The following is a 13,955-nucleotide window of genomic DNA, read 5'->3' on the forward strand; positions in this document are numbered from 1 at the left end:
ATGGCTTTTCAGGAATTTCATGTTCCTCTTAAAAAAACTGCCAAAGTTGGTGTGCTGGACTAGCTTGGCAGGTATTTTGCTTCTTGTTACACATGGTAGTATGGTAGTATCCTTTATGTATGCAACAAGACAGAGAAGGTTTATTGGTAGATGAGACACAAAAACAAATTTGGAATACAGCTTCAGTAAGAGAGACTACTCAAAATTCAGCCAGTAATCTAAAACACAGAATACTGGCAAAACTGATAGAGCTATCTAATCCTTCTTTACCATAGAAGGTTAGAGGTTATGGCTGATAATTGTTCAAGAACACTCAAAATGAAGGATCAACGGAAAAATTCAAAACATCACTTACAAACAAGGGGAAGAAACAGAATGAATGACATTTAAAAAATGGGAAGAGAAGGAAGCATAGAATTATCAGAAACATAAATCATATTGAAACTTTTATAAAATCTTTCAGAAGCTCTTTACTACCTTCAGGATAAAAATCAAAACTTGTAAGCATGACACATAAGACCCTTCACAATCTGGTCCCTATCTACAGGTCCAGTCTACACTCTCCCTTCTCTAGGCCTCAAGCTCTACCCTTAGTCCAGTCATATAAAACAACCTGCAGTTTCCCCAGACCATCTTGTTTTCTCACTTCCTTCTCATGCTGCTCCCCTTTTCTGCTTCTTTCCTTTCTCAGGATTCAATTCAGAGTGCAGTGGGCTCTAGGAAGCCTTTTCTGACTCCAAACAACAGGGCAAGTTAATCTTCCTATGTATTATCCCCCAAAGCACCCTGGGCTCCCCAGGATCACAGCATCTATTACACTGTTTACATAGTAGAAACTGTAGCAGCCTGTCTGTTTGCTTACCTACTGTGCCGGTTTGTATCCATTATGTGCCCCAGAAAAAGCCATAATCTTTCATGCAATCTTGTGGGGGCAGATTTAGTAATCTTTCTGATTAGGGTGTGACATCTTGATGGAATATTTCCATGGAGATTTGACCCCACCCATTCAGGGTAGGTCTTGATTAGTTTACTGGAGTCCTTTAACGGAGCTCTCACAGAGGAGCAGGGGGATAGAAAATGCACTGGGATATGCTAAGCCAGGACACACAGACATTAGAGGCTAGGAAGCCAACAGACGCTTGCTGATGCTTTGAGTTGCTAGCCCCAAGTTTGTTCCAGAGAAGCTAAGAGAGGACAGAACGCCCCAAAAGCAGCTGAGAGAGTCATTTTGAAGAAAGCCGTTTAGAAACATAACCCGGGACAAGCAGATGCCAACCACATGCCTTCCCAGCTGACAGAGGTGTTCTGGACACGTTGGCCATTCTTTAGTAAAGGTATCCTCTTGTTGATGCCTTAGTTTGGACACTTTTATGGCCTCAGAACTGTAAATATGTAACCAAATAAATCCCCTTTATAAAAGACAGTCCATTTCTGGTATTTTGCATAATGGCAGCATTAGCAAACCTGAACACCTATCTTCCTCCCTTCACTGTGAGCTTCTTCACAGCAGGAACGGATTTCATTCATTTTGCATTCTCAGTACTTACACAATACCTAGCACAGAGTAGGTACTCTGAGCTCTTTGTTAGCTGAATAAACTAAAGAAGTTAATTTTTAAACTTATTAAATAAAAAATATTTTTTTTAATTTTAGCTGAACAAAAAAGTGAAGAATATCTGGTTTGTATGAGCATTTAAAAGATGAAAAGGTATCCTAGTGCATAACCAAGAGAAATGATAAATAAAATATTAATTAACACTCATGATATTTGGTATTTTGCACTAACAAATAAGCTAGCTAATAATCAGGGTGCAAGAATAAGACATGGTCTACATTTTTGAAAAGCCATGAGTCTTAAAGGGAGAGACAGACATGTAAACAGATCTTTATAATGCATTATTATAAACCTTACACATCAGAAATATGAGCAGAGTACTTTGGACCCAGAGACGGGGGCAACTAACTTTCTGGTTTAATTAGGGCAGGAAGCACTATTTAAGCTGGGACTTAAAAGATGAGCAGACAGATGTGACGCTCTCTCTCTAGCTAAGCCAACTTGGCAGGTGAAATCACTGCCCTCCCCCCTATGTGGGATCAGACACCCAGGGGAGTGAATCTCCCTGGCAACGTGGAATGACTCCCGGGGAGGAATGCAGACCCGGCATCGTGGGATGGAGAACATCTACTTGACCAAAAGGGGGAAGTGAAAGGAAATGAAATAAGCTTCAGTGGCAGAGAGATTCCAAAAGGAGCCGAGAGTCACTCTGGTGGGCACTCTTATGCACAATATAGACAACCGTTTTTAGGTTCTAATGAATTGAGGTAGCTGGTGGTAGATAACTGAAACTATCCAACTACAACCCAGAACCCATGAATCTTGAAGACGAGTGTATAAAAATGTAGCTTATGAGGGGTGACTGTGATTGGAAAGCCATATGGACCACACTCCCCTTTGTCTAGTTTATGGATGGATGAGTAGAAAAATGGCGGAAGGAAAAAAACAAACAAACGAAGGCACCCAGTGTTCTTTTTTACTCTAATTGCCCTTTTTCACTTTAATTATTATTCTTGTTATTTTTGTGTGTGTGGTAATGAAGGTGTCAGGGATTGATTTGGGGGATAAATGCACAACTATGTAATGGTACTGTGAACAATCGAATGTACGATTTGTTTTGTATGACTGCATGGTATGTGAACATATCTCAATAAAATGAATTAAAAAAAAAAGACGAGCAGAAACAGAGCACTAGGCAAAAAACAGAAATAGGCTACTTGAGGCAGAGAAAAGAGTACATATAAAGACAAAGATCATAAAAGGTCACACTGCATTTGGAAGAAAGTGAGGTGTCTGGTATGGCTGGAGGACAGGGTAGGCTGTAACACAAATGGGGGCAAACCATAAAGCATTCTGAATTACATGCTAAAGATCTGGGACTTGTTATTCCAACCAATTTGAAGCCAGAGAAGTTTCTTAACGAGGGGAGTAACATTCATATTTATTTTTAAGAAATAATGCTGGTGACAACATTGACAGCATACTGGAATAGAGAAAGATTAAGGCAGAAGACCAGTTAAAGTCTATTCAGAAAAAAGATAATATAAGATTAGTTATTCTTAACCTTAGAATCATATATGGAGTTTTTAAAAACACAGAGATGCCCAGGCTTCTGGTTCCCAAATCACCATCTCTAGGGATGGGGCTGTATATATTAAAAAAGATACCACATGCCACTGACTTGTGCAAAGGTGAGAACCACTGATACAGACAAGAGCCAGAATCATTAAAGAGGATGAGATGTTCATCCAGAAAGATCTTGAATTTCTACAGTAAAATTCGAAGGAATAAAAACATTACAGAAGGAAGAGAGAAAGGGCAGTTGAAGAGTTGAGCAGAAAAACCCACAAGAAAGTCAAGGGAGAGGCGGGGCAAGATGGCAGACTGGTGAGCTGTATGTTTTAGTTACTCCTCCAGGAAAGTAGGTAGAAAGCCAGGAGCTGCGTGGACTGGACACCACAGAGCAATCAGACTTTGGGCATACTTCATACAACACTCATGAAAACGTGGAACTGCTGAGATCAGCGAAATCTGTAAGTTTTTGCGGCCAGGGGACCCGCGCCCCTCCCTGCCAGGCTCAGTCCCGGGGGAGGAGGGGCTGTCAGCTCCGGGAAGGAGAAGGGAGAACTGCAGTGGCAGCCCTTATCGGAAACTCATTCTGCTGATCCAAACTCCAACCATAGATAGACGGAGACCAGACACCACAGAATCTGAGAGCAGCCAGCCCAGCAGAGAGGAGACAGGCATAGAAAAAAAAAAACACGAAAAACTCCAAAATAAAAGCGGAGGATTTTTGGAGTTCTGGTGAACATAGAAAGGGGAAGGGCCCTGAGGCGCATATGCAAATCCCGAAGAAAAGCTGATCTCTCTGCCCTGTGGACCTTTCCTTAATGGCCCTGGTTGCTTTGTCTCTTAGCATTTCAATAACCCATTAGATCTCTGAGGAGGGCCCGTTTTTTTTTTTTTTTTTTTTTTTTAATCCTTTTTTCTTTTTCTAAAACAATTACTCTAAGAAGCCCAATACTGAAAGCATCAAAGACTTGCTATTTGGGCAGGTCAAGTCAAGACCAGAACTAGGAGAGCTCTGAGACAAAATGCAATAATCCAGTGGCTGAGAAAATTCACTAAACACCACAACTTCCCAAGAAAAGGGGGGTGTCCGCTCACAGCCATCATCCTGGTGGACAGGAAACACTCCTGCCCATCGCCAGCCCCATAGCCCAGAACTGCCCCAGACAACCCAGTGTGACGGAAGTGCTTCAAATAACAGGCACACACCACAAAACTGGGCGTGGACATTAGCCTTCCCTGCAACCTCAGCTGATTGTCCCAGAGTTGGGAAGGTAGAGCAGTGTGAATTAACAAAGCCCCATTCAGCCATCATTTCAGCAGACTGGGAGCCTCCCTACACAGCCCAGCAGCCCAGAACTGCCCTGGGGGGACGGCACTCACCTGTGACATAGCACAGCCATCCCTCAACAGAGGACCCGGGGTGCACGGCCTGGAAGAGGGGCCCACTTGCAAGTCTCAGGAGCCATACGCCAATACCAAGGACTTGTGGGTCAGTGGCAGAGACAAACTGTGGCAGGACTGAACTGAAGGATTAGACTATTGCAGCAGCTTTAAAACTCTAGGATCACCAGGGAGATTTGATTGTTAGAGCCACCCCCCCCTCCCTGACTGCCCAGAAACACGCCCCATACACAGGGCAGGCAACACCAACTACACACGCAAGCTTGGTACACCAATTGGACACCACAAGACTCACTCCCCCACTCACCAAAAAGGCTAAGCAGGGGAGAACTGGCTTGTGGGGAACAGGTGGTTCGTGGACGCCACCTGCTGGTTAGTTAGAGAAAGTGTACTCCACGAAGCTGTAGATCTGATAAATTAGAGATAAGGACTTCAATTGGTCTACAAATCCTAAAAGAACCCTATCAAGTTCAGCAAATGCCATGAGGCCAAAAACAACAGAAAATTATAAAGCATATGAAAAAACCAGACGATATGGATAACCCAAGCCCAAGCACCCAAATCAAAAGACCAGAAGAGACACAGCACCTAGAGCAGCTACTCAAAGAACTAAAGATGAACAATGAGACCCTAGTACGGGAGATAAAGGAAATCAAGAAGACCCTAGAAGAGCATAAAGAAGACATTGCAAGACTAAATAAAAAAATGGATGATCTTATGGAAATTAAAGAAACTGTTGACCAAATTAAAAAGATTCTGGACACTCATAGTACAAGACTAGAGGAAGTTGAACAACGAATCAGTGACCTCGAAGATGACAGAATGGAAAATGAAAGCATAAAAGAAAGAATGGGGAAAAAAATTGAAAAAATCGAAATGGACCTCAGGGATATGATAGATTATATGAAACGTCCAAATATAAGACTCATTGGTGTCCCAGAAGGGGAAGAAAAGGGTAAAGGTCTAGGAAGAGTATTCAAAGAAATTGTTGGGGAAAACTTCCCAAATCTTCTAAACAACATAAATACACAAATCATAAATGCTCAGCGAACTCCAAATAGAATAAATCCAAATAAACCCACTCCGAGACATATACTGATCACACTATCAAACACAGAAGAGAAGGAGCAAGTTCTGAAAGCAGCAAGAGAAAAGCAATTCACCACATACAAAGGAAACAGCATAAGACTAAGTAGTGACTACTCAGCAGCCACCATGGAGGCGAGAAGGCAGTGGCACGATATATTTAAAATTCTGAGTGAGAAAAATTTCCAGCCAAGAATACTTTATCCAGCAAAGCTCTCCTTCAAATTCGAGGGAGAGCTTAAATTTTTCACAGACAAACAAATGCTGAGAGAATTTGCTAACAAGAGACCTGCCCTACTGGAGATACTCAAGGGAGCCCTACAGACAGAGAAACAAAGAAAGGACAGAGAGACTTGGAGAAAGGTTCAGTACTAAAGAGATTCGGTATGGGTACAATAAAGGATATTAATAGACAGAGGGGAAAAATATGACAAACATAAACCAAAGGATAAGATGGCTGATTCAAGAAATGCCTTCACGGTTATAACGTTGAATGTAAATGGATTAAACTCCCCAATTAAAAGATACAGATTCGCAGAATGGATCAAAAAAAATGAACCATCAATATGTTGCAAACAAGAGACTCATCTTAGACATAGGGACACAAAGAAACTGAAAGTGAAAGGATGGAAAAAAATATTTCATGCAAACTACAGCCAAAAGAAAGCAGGTGTAGCAATATTAATCTCAGATAAAATAGACTTCAAATGTAGGGATGTTTTGAGAGACAAAGAAGGCCACTACGTACTAATAAAAGGGGCAATTCAGCAAGAAGAAATAACAATCGTAAATGTCTATGCACCCAACCAAGGTGCCACAAAATACATGAGAGAAACACTGGCAAAACTAAAGGAAGCAATTGATGTTTCCACAATAATTGTGGGAGACTTCAACACATCACTCTCTCCTATAGATAGATCAACCAGACAGAAGACCAATAAGGAAACTGAAAACCTAAACAATCTGATAAATGAATTAGATTTAACAGACATATACAGGACATTACATCCCAAATCACCAGGATACACATACTTTTCTAGTGCTCATGGAACTTTCTCCAGAATAGATCATATGCTGGGACATAAAACAAGCCTCAATAAATTTAAAAAGATTGAAATTATTCAAAGCACATTCTCTGACCACAATGGAATGCAATTAGAAGTCAATAACCATCAGAGACTTAGAAAATTCACAAATACCTGGAGGTTAAACAACACACTCCTAAACAATCAGTGGGTTAAAGAAGAAATAGCAAGAGAAATTGCTAAATATATAGAGACGAATGAAAATGAGAACACAACATACCAAAACCTATGGGATGCAGCAAAAGCAGTGCTAAGGGGGAAATTTATAGCACTAAACGCATATATTAAAAAGGAAGAAAGAGCCAAAATCAAAGAACTAATGGATCAACTGAAGAAGCTAGAAAATGAACAGCAAACCAATCCTAAACCAAGTACAAGAAAAGAAATAACAAGGATTAAAGCAGAAATAAATGACATAGAGAACAAAAAAACAATAGAGAGGATAAATATCACCAAAAGTTGGTTCTTTGAGAAGATCAACAAGATTGACAAGCCCCTAGCTAGACTGACAAAATCAAAAAGAGAGAAGACACATATAAACAAAATAATGAATGAAAAAGGTGACAGAACTGCAGATCCTGAAGAAATTAAAAAAATTATAAGAGGATACTATGAACAACTGTATGGCAACAAACTGGATAATGTAGAGGAAATGGACAATTTCCTGGAAACATATGAACAACCTAGACTGACCAGAGAAGAAATAGAAGACCTCAACCAACCCATCACAAGCAAAGAGATCCAATCAGTCATCAAAAATCTTCCCACAAATAAATGCCCAGGGCCAGATGGCTTCACAGGGGAATTCTACCAAACTTTCCAGAAAGAACTGACACCAATCTTACTCAAACTCTTTCAAAACATTGAAGAAAATGGAACACTACCTAACTCATTTTATGAAGCTAACATCAATCTAATACCAAAACCAGGCAAAGATGCTACAAAAAAGGAAAACTACCGGCCAATCTCCCTAATGAATATAGATGCAAAAATCCTCAACAAAATACTTGCAAATCGAATCCAAAGACACATTAAAAAAATCATACACCATGACCAAGTGGGGTTTATTCCAGGCATGCAAGGATGGTTCAACATAAGAAAATCAATCAATGTATTACAACACATTAACAAGTCAAAAGGGAAAAATCAATTGATCATCTCAATAGATGCTGAAAAAGCATTTGACAAAATCCAACATCCGTTTTTGATAAAAACACTTCAAAAGGTAGGAATTGAAGGAAACTTCCTCAACATGATAAAGAGCATATATGAAAAACCCACAGCCAGCATAGTACTCAATGGAGAGAGACTGAAAGCCTTCCCTCTAAGATCAGGAACAAGACAAGGATGCCCGCTGTCACCACTGTTATTCAACATTGTGCTGGAAGTGCTAGCCAGGGCAATCCGGCAAGACAAAGAAATAAAAGGCATCCAAATTGGAAAAGAAGAAGTAAAACTGTCATTGTTTGCAGATGATATGATCTTATACCTAGAAAACCCTGAGAAATCGACGATACAGCTACTAGAGCTAATAAACAAATTTAGCAAAGTAGCGGGATACAAGGTTAATGCCCATAAGTCAGTAATGTTTCTATATGCTAGAAATGAACAAACTGAAGAGACACTCAAGAAAAAGATACCATTTTCAATAGCAACTAAAAAAATCAAGTACCTAGGAATAAACTTAACCAAAGATGTAAAAGACCTGTACAAAGAAAACTACATAACTCTACTAAAAGAAATACAAGGGGACCTTAAAAGATGGAAAAATATTCCATGTTCATGGTTAGGAAGACTAAATGTCATTAAGATGTCAATTCTACCCAAACTCATCTACAGATTCAATGCAATCCCAATCAAAATTCCAACAACCTACTTTGCAGACTTGGAAAAGCTAGTTATCAAATTTATTTGGAAAGGGAAGATGCCTCGAATTGCTAAAGACACTCTAAAAAAGAAAAACGAAGTGGGAGGACTTACACTCCCTGACTTTGAAGCTTATTATAAAGCCACAGTTGCCAAAACAGCATGGTACTGGCACAAAGATAGACATATAGATCAATGGAATCGAACTGAGAATTCGGAGATAGACCCTCAGATCTATGGCCGACTGATCTTTGATAAGGCCCCCAAAGTCACTGAACTGAGTCATAATGGTCTTTTCAACAAATGTGGCTGGGAGAGTTGGATATCCATATCCAAAAGAATGAAAGAGGACCCCTACCTCACCCCCTACACAAAAATTAACTCAAAATGGACCAAAGATCTCAATATAAAAGAAAGTACCATAAAACTCCTAGAAGATAATGTAGGAAAACATCTTCAAGACCTTGTATTAGGCGGACACTTCCTAGACTTTACACCCAAAGCACAAGCAACAAAAGAAAAAATAGATAAATGGGAATTCTTCAAGCTTAGAAGTTTCTGCACCTCAAAGGAATTTCTCAAAAAGGTAAAGAGGCAGCCAACTCAATGGGAAAAAATTTTTGGAAACCATGTATCTGACAAAAGACTGATATCTTGCATATATAAAGAAATCCTACAACTCAACGACAATAGTACAGTCGGCCCAATTGTAAAATGGGCAAAAGATATGAAAAGACAGTTCTCTGAAGAGGAAATACAAATGGCCAAGAAACACATGAAAAAATGTTCAGCTTCACTAGCTATTAGAGAGATGCAAATTAAGACCACAATGAGATACCATCTAACACCGGTTAGAATGGCTGCCATTAAACAAACAGGAAACTAAAATGCTGGAGGGGATGTGGAGAAATTGGAACTCTTATTCACTGTTGGTGGGACTGTATAATGGTTCAGCCACTCTGGAAGTCAGTCTGGCAGTTTCTTAGAAAACTAGATATAGAGTTACCATTCGACCCAGCGATTGCACTTCTCGGTATATACCCGGAAGATCGGAAAGCAGTGACACGAACAGATATCTGCACGCCAATGTTCACAGCAGCATTATTCACAATTGCCAAAAGATGGAAACAACCCAAATGTCCTTCAACAGATGAGTGGATAAATAAAATGTGGCATATACACACGATGGAATACTACATGGCAGTAAGAAGGAACGATCTTGTCAAACATATGACAACATGGATGAACCTTGAAGACATAATGCTAAGCGAAATAAGCCAGGCACAAAAAGAGAAATATTATATGCTACCACTAATGTGAACTTTGAAAAATATAAAACAAATGGCTTATAATGTAGAATGTAGGGGAACTAGCAATAGAGAGCAATTAAGGAAGGGGGAACAATAATCCAAGAAGAACAGATAAGCTATTTAACGTTCTGGGGATGCCCAGGAATGACTATGGTCTGTTAATTTCTGATGGATATAGTAGGAACAAGTTCACAGAAATGTTGCTATATTAGGTAACTTTCTTGGGGTAAAGTAGGAACATGTTGGAAGTTAAGCAGTTATCTTAGGTTAGTTGTCTTTTTCTTACTCCCTTGTTATGGTCTCTTTAAAATGTTCTTTTATTGTATGTTTGTTTTCTTTTTAACTTTTTTTTCATACAGTTGATTTAAAAAAGAAGGGAAAGTTAAAAAAAAAAAAACAAAACAAGGAAAAAAAAAAAAGATGCAGTGCCCCCTTGAAGAGCCTGTGGAGAATGCAGGGGTATTGGCCTACCCCACCTCCATGGTTGCTAACATGACCACAGACATAGGGGACTGGTGGTTTGATGGGTTGAGCCCTCTACCACAGGTTTTACCCTTGGGAAGACGGTTGCTGCAAAGGAGAGGCTAGGCCTCCCTATGGTTGTGCCTAAGAGCCTCCTCCCGAATGCCTCTTTGTTGCTCAGATGTGGCCCTGTCTCTCTAGCTAAGCCAACATGAAAGGTGAAATCACTGCCCTCTCCCCTACATGGGATCAGACACCCAGGGGAGTGAATCTCCCTGGCAACGTGGAATATGACTCCCGGGGAGGAATGTAGACCTGGCATCGTGGGACGGAGAACATCTTCTTGACCAAAAGGGGGATGTGAAAGGAAATGAAATAAGCTTCAGTGGCAGAGAGAATCCAAAAGAAGCCGAGAGGTCACTCTGGTGGGCACTCTTACGCACACTTTAGACAACCCTTTTTAGGTTCTGAAGAATTGGGGTAGCTGGTGGTGGATACCTGAAACTATCAAACTACAACCCAGAACCCATGAATCTCGAAGACAGTTGTATAAAAATGTAGCTTATGAGGGGTGACAAGGGGATTGGGAAAGCCATAAGGACCACACTCCACTTCGTCTAGTTTATGGATGGATGAGTAGAAAAATAGGGGAAGGAAACAAACAGACAAAGGTACCCAGTGTTCTTTTTTACATCAATTGCTCTTTTTCACTCTAATTATTATTCTTGTTATTCTTGTGTGTGTGCTAATGAAGGTGTCAGGGATTGATTTGGGTGATGAATGTACAACTATGTAATGGTACTGTGAACAATTGAAAGTACGATTTGTTTTGTATGACTGCGTGGTATATGAATATATCTCAGTAAAATGAAGATTAAAAAAAAAAAAAAAAAAAAAAAAAAGACATAATGCTGAGCAAAATAAGCCAGGCACAAAAAGAGACATATTGTATGTTACCACTAATGTGAATTCTGTGAAAAATGTACAATGTTTTATACTGTAGAATGTAGGGGACCTAGACATACCAATTAGTGGAGGGGGAATGATAATCTAATAAGAACAGATAAACTATGGAGGGTAATCTCAATGTTATGGGAATGCTCAGGAATGATTATGGTTTGTAAACTTTCTTGGATATAGTAAGATCATGTTGGAAGCAATAGAGTTATTTTAGGTTTTTTTTTCTCTTATTCCTTTGTTTTCTTAGGGGTTGTTAATTTTCTTGGGGTATGGTAGGAACATGTTGGAAGCAATGTAGTTATTTTAGATTATTTGTTTTTCTTACTCCTCTGTTTGGACATGGTTTATTAATTTTCTTGGGGTATGGTAGGAACATATTGGAAGCAAAGTAATTATTTTAGGTTATTTGTTTTCCTTAATCCATTGCTTTGTTTGAAATGTTGTGGGGTTTTTTTGGTTGTTGTTTGCCTGTTTGTTTTTAATTTTTTGATAAACAAAGTTAAAAGATTGAAAAAAAATCAGTAGAAAAATGGGAGTAAAAACTAAATGACAAATAGGGTGGGATGGGGGGATGGTTTGGGTATTCTCTTTTCACTTTTATTTTTTATTCTTATTCTGATTCTTTCTGATGTAAGGAAAATGTTCAGAAATAGATTGTGGTGATGAACGCATAACTATATGATCATACTGTGAACAGTTGATTGTATACCATGGATGACTGTATGGTTTGTGAATATATTTCAATAAAACTGAATTAAAAAAAAAAAAAAAAAAAGAAAGTCAAGGGAGAAGAGTGTTTCTGGAGGAGTGCCGTAAGTTTCAGAACACTGAAAACAAGCCCCAAATTTGGCAATTAATAGGTACTGGGACAGCCATTGCAGTACTTGAGCTCCACAGAGACAATGCTGGGGCAAGTGTGAGCCAGGCAGGCAGTGGGTGACTCTATGCCTCGCAGATGAAGAATAACTAGACATGGGGAATGGAGACCCTAAAAAGTCAGGAGGCAAAATGTCATCTTATGCATTCTTCGTGTAAACTTGCCAGAAGAAGCACAAGAAGCACCCAGATGCTTCAGTCAACTTTTCAGTTTTCTAAGAAGTGTTCAGAGAGGTGGAAGTCCATGTCTGCTAAACAGAAAGAAAAATTTGAAGACATGGCGAAGGCGGATAAGGCATGTTATGAAAAAGAAATGAAAACCTATATCCCTTCTAAAGGGGAAACAAAAAAGAAGTTCAAGAATCCCAATGCACCCAGGGGGACTCCTTTTGCCTTTTTCTTGTTTTGTTCTGAGTATCGACCAAAAAGCAAAGGTAAACATTCTGGTCTATCCATTGGCAACGTTGTAAAGAAACTGGGAGAGACGTGGAATAATACTGCTGCAGATGACAAGCAGCTGTAAAAAAAGAAGGCTGCTAAGCTGAAGGGGAAATATGAAAAGGCTACTGCTGCATACTGGGCTAAAGGAAAGCCTGATATGGCAAAAAAGGGAGTCATCAAGGCTAAGAAAAGCAAGAAAAATAAGCAGGTGGAGGAAGATGGAGAAGATGAGGAAGATGAGGAAGAGTGTGCCAGTTTGAATGTATTGTATCCACCAAACGCCATTATCTTTGATGTAGTCTTGTGGGGCAGATGTTTTGGTGCTGATTAGATTTGCTTGGAATGTGCCCTACCCAGCTGTAGGTGATGACTCTGATGAGATATTCCCATGGAGGCATGGCCCCACCCATTCAGGGTGGGACTTGATCAGTGGAGCCATATAAATGAGCTGACTCAAAGAGAAGGAACTCAGTGCAGCTGTGAGTGATGCTTTGAAGAGGAGCAAGCTTGCTAGAGAGGAACATCCTGGGAGAAAGCCATTTTGAAACCAGAACTTTGGAGCAGACGCCAGCCACATGCCTTCCCAGCTAACAGAGGTTTTCCAGACGCCATTGGCCATCCTCCAGTGAAGGTACCCGATTACTGATGTGTTACCTTGGACACTTTATGGCCCTAAGACTGTAACTGTGTAGCCAAATAAACCCCCTTTTTATAAAAGCCAGTCCATCTCTGGTGTTTTGCATCTGCAGCATTAGCAAACTAGAACAAAGAGGAAAATGAAGAAGACAAAGATAAAGATGATGATGATGAGTAACTTGGTGGTAGTGCAGTTTTTTTCTTGTCTATAAAGCACTTAACCACCCTGTACACAACTTAATCCTAAAGAAAAAAATTGAAATGTAAGGTTATGTAAGATTTGTTTTTAAACTGCACAGTGTCTTTTTTTTGTATAGTTACACTACCAACTGTGTCTTTAGATAGCCCTGTCCTGTGGTCTTTTCAATGGCCAATAACCTCGCCTATTATAGTATGGGGGTTGTAAATTGGCATAGAAATTTAAAGCATGTTCTTTCTGGTGCACAGCACAAATTAGTTATATGTGGAGATGGTAGTGTTTTCATCTTCAGTGGTCTCTGATGCAGCTTATCTGAAATAATGGTCATTCTGTTAACTGAATTACCACTCTGTAATTGTAAAAAAAAGAAAAAAGAAAAGAAAAAAAAAAAGCTGCAGCTGTTTTGTTGACATTCTAAATGCTTCTAAGTAAACACAATTTTTTTTTAAAAAATTGGTATTGTCGTCCTTTTCATAGCTCTGAAAATATTCTTCTTGAGGGGAAGC

The 13,955-nt window shown here is 39.6% G+C and overlaps 1 protein-coding gene and 1 pseudogene across 2 annotated transcripts in view; one reads left to right on the forward strand and one right to left on the reverse strand.

Annotated features, from left to right (window-relative positions):
• Window positions 1–13,955, reverse strand: part of FRS2 (fibroblast growth factor receptor substrate 2) — a 186,603-nt gene that overhangs the window by 9,566 nt on the left and 163,082 nt on the right. The gene's annotated exons all lie outside the window — the stretch shown is intronic.
• Window positions 12,270–13,428, forward strand: LOC119541909 (annotated as a pseudogene).

Source organism: Choloepus didactylus, chromosome 8 (genome assembly GCF_015220235.1).
Source record: "Choloepus didactylus isolate mChoDid1 chromosome 8, mChoDid1.pri, whole genome shotgun sequence".
NCBI classification, from domain to species: domain Eukaryota; kingdom Metazoa; phylum Chordata; class Mammalia; order Pilosa; family Megalonychidae; genus Choloepus; species Choloepus didactylus.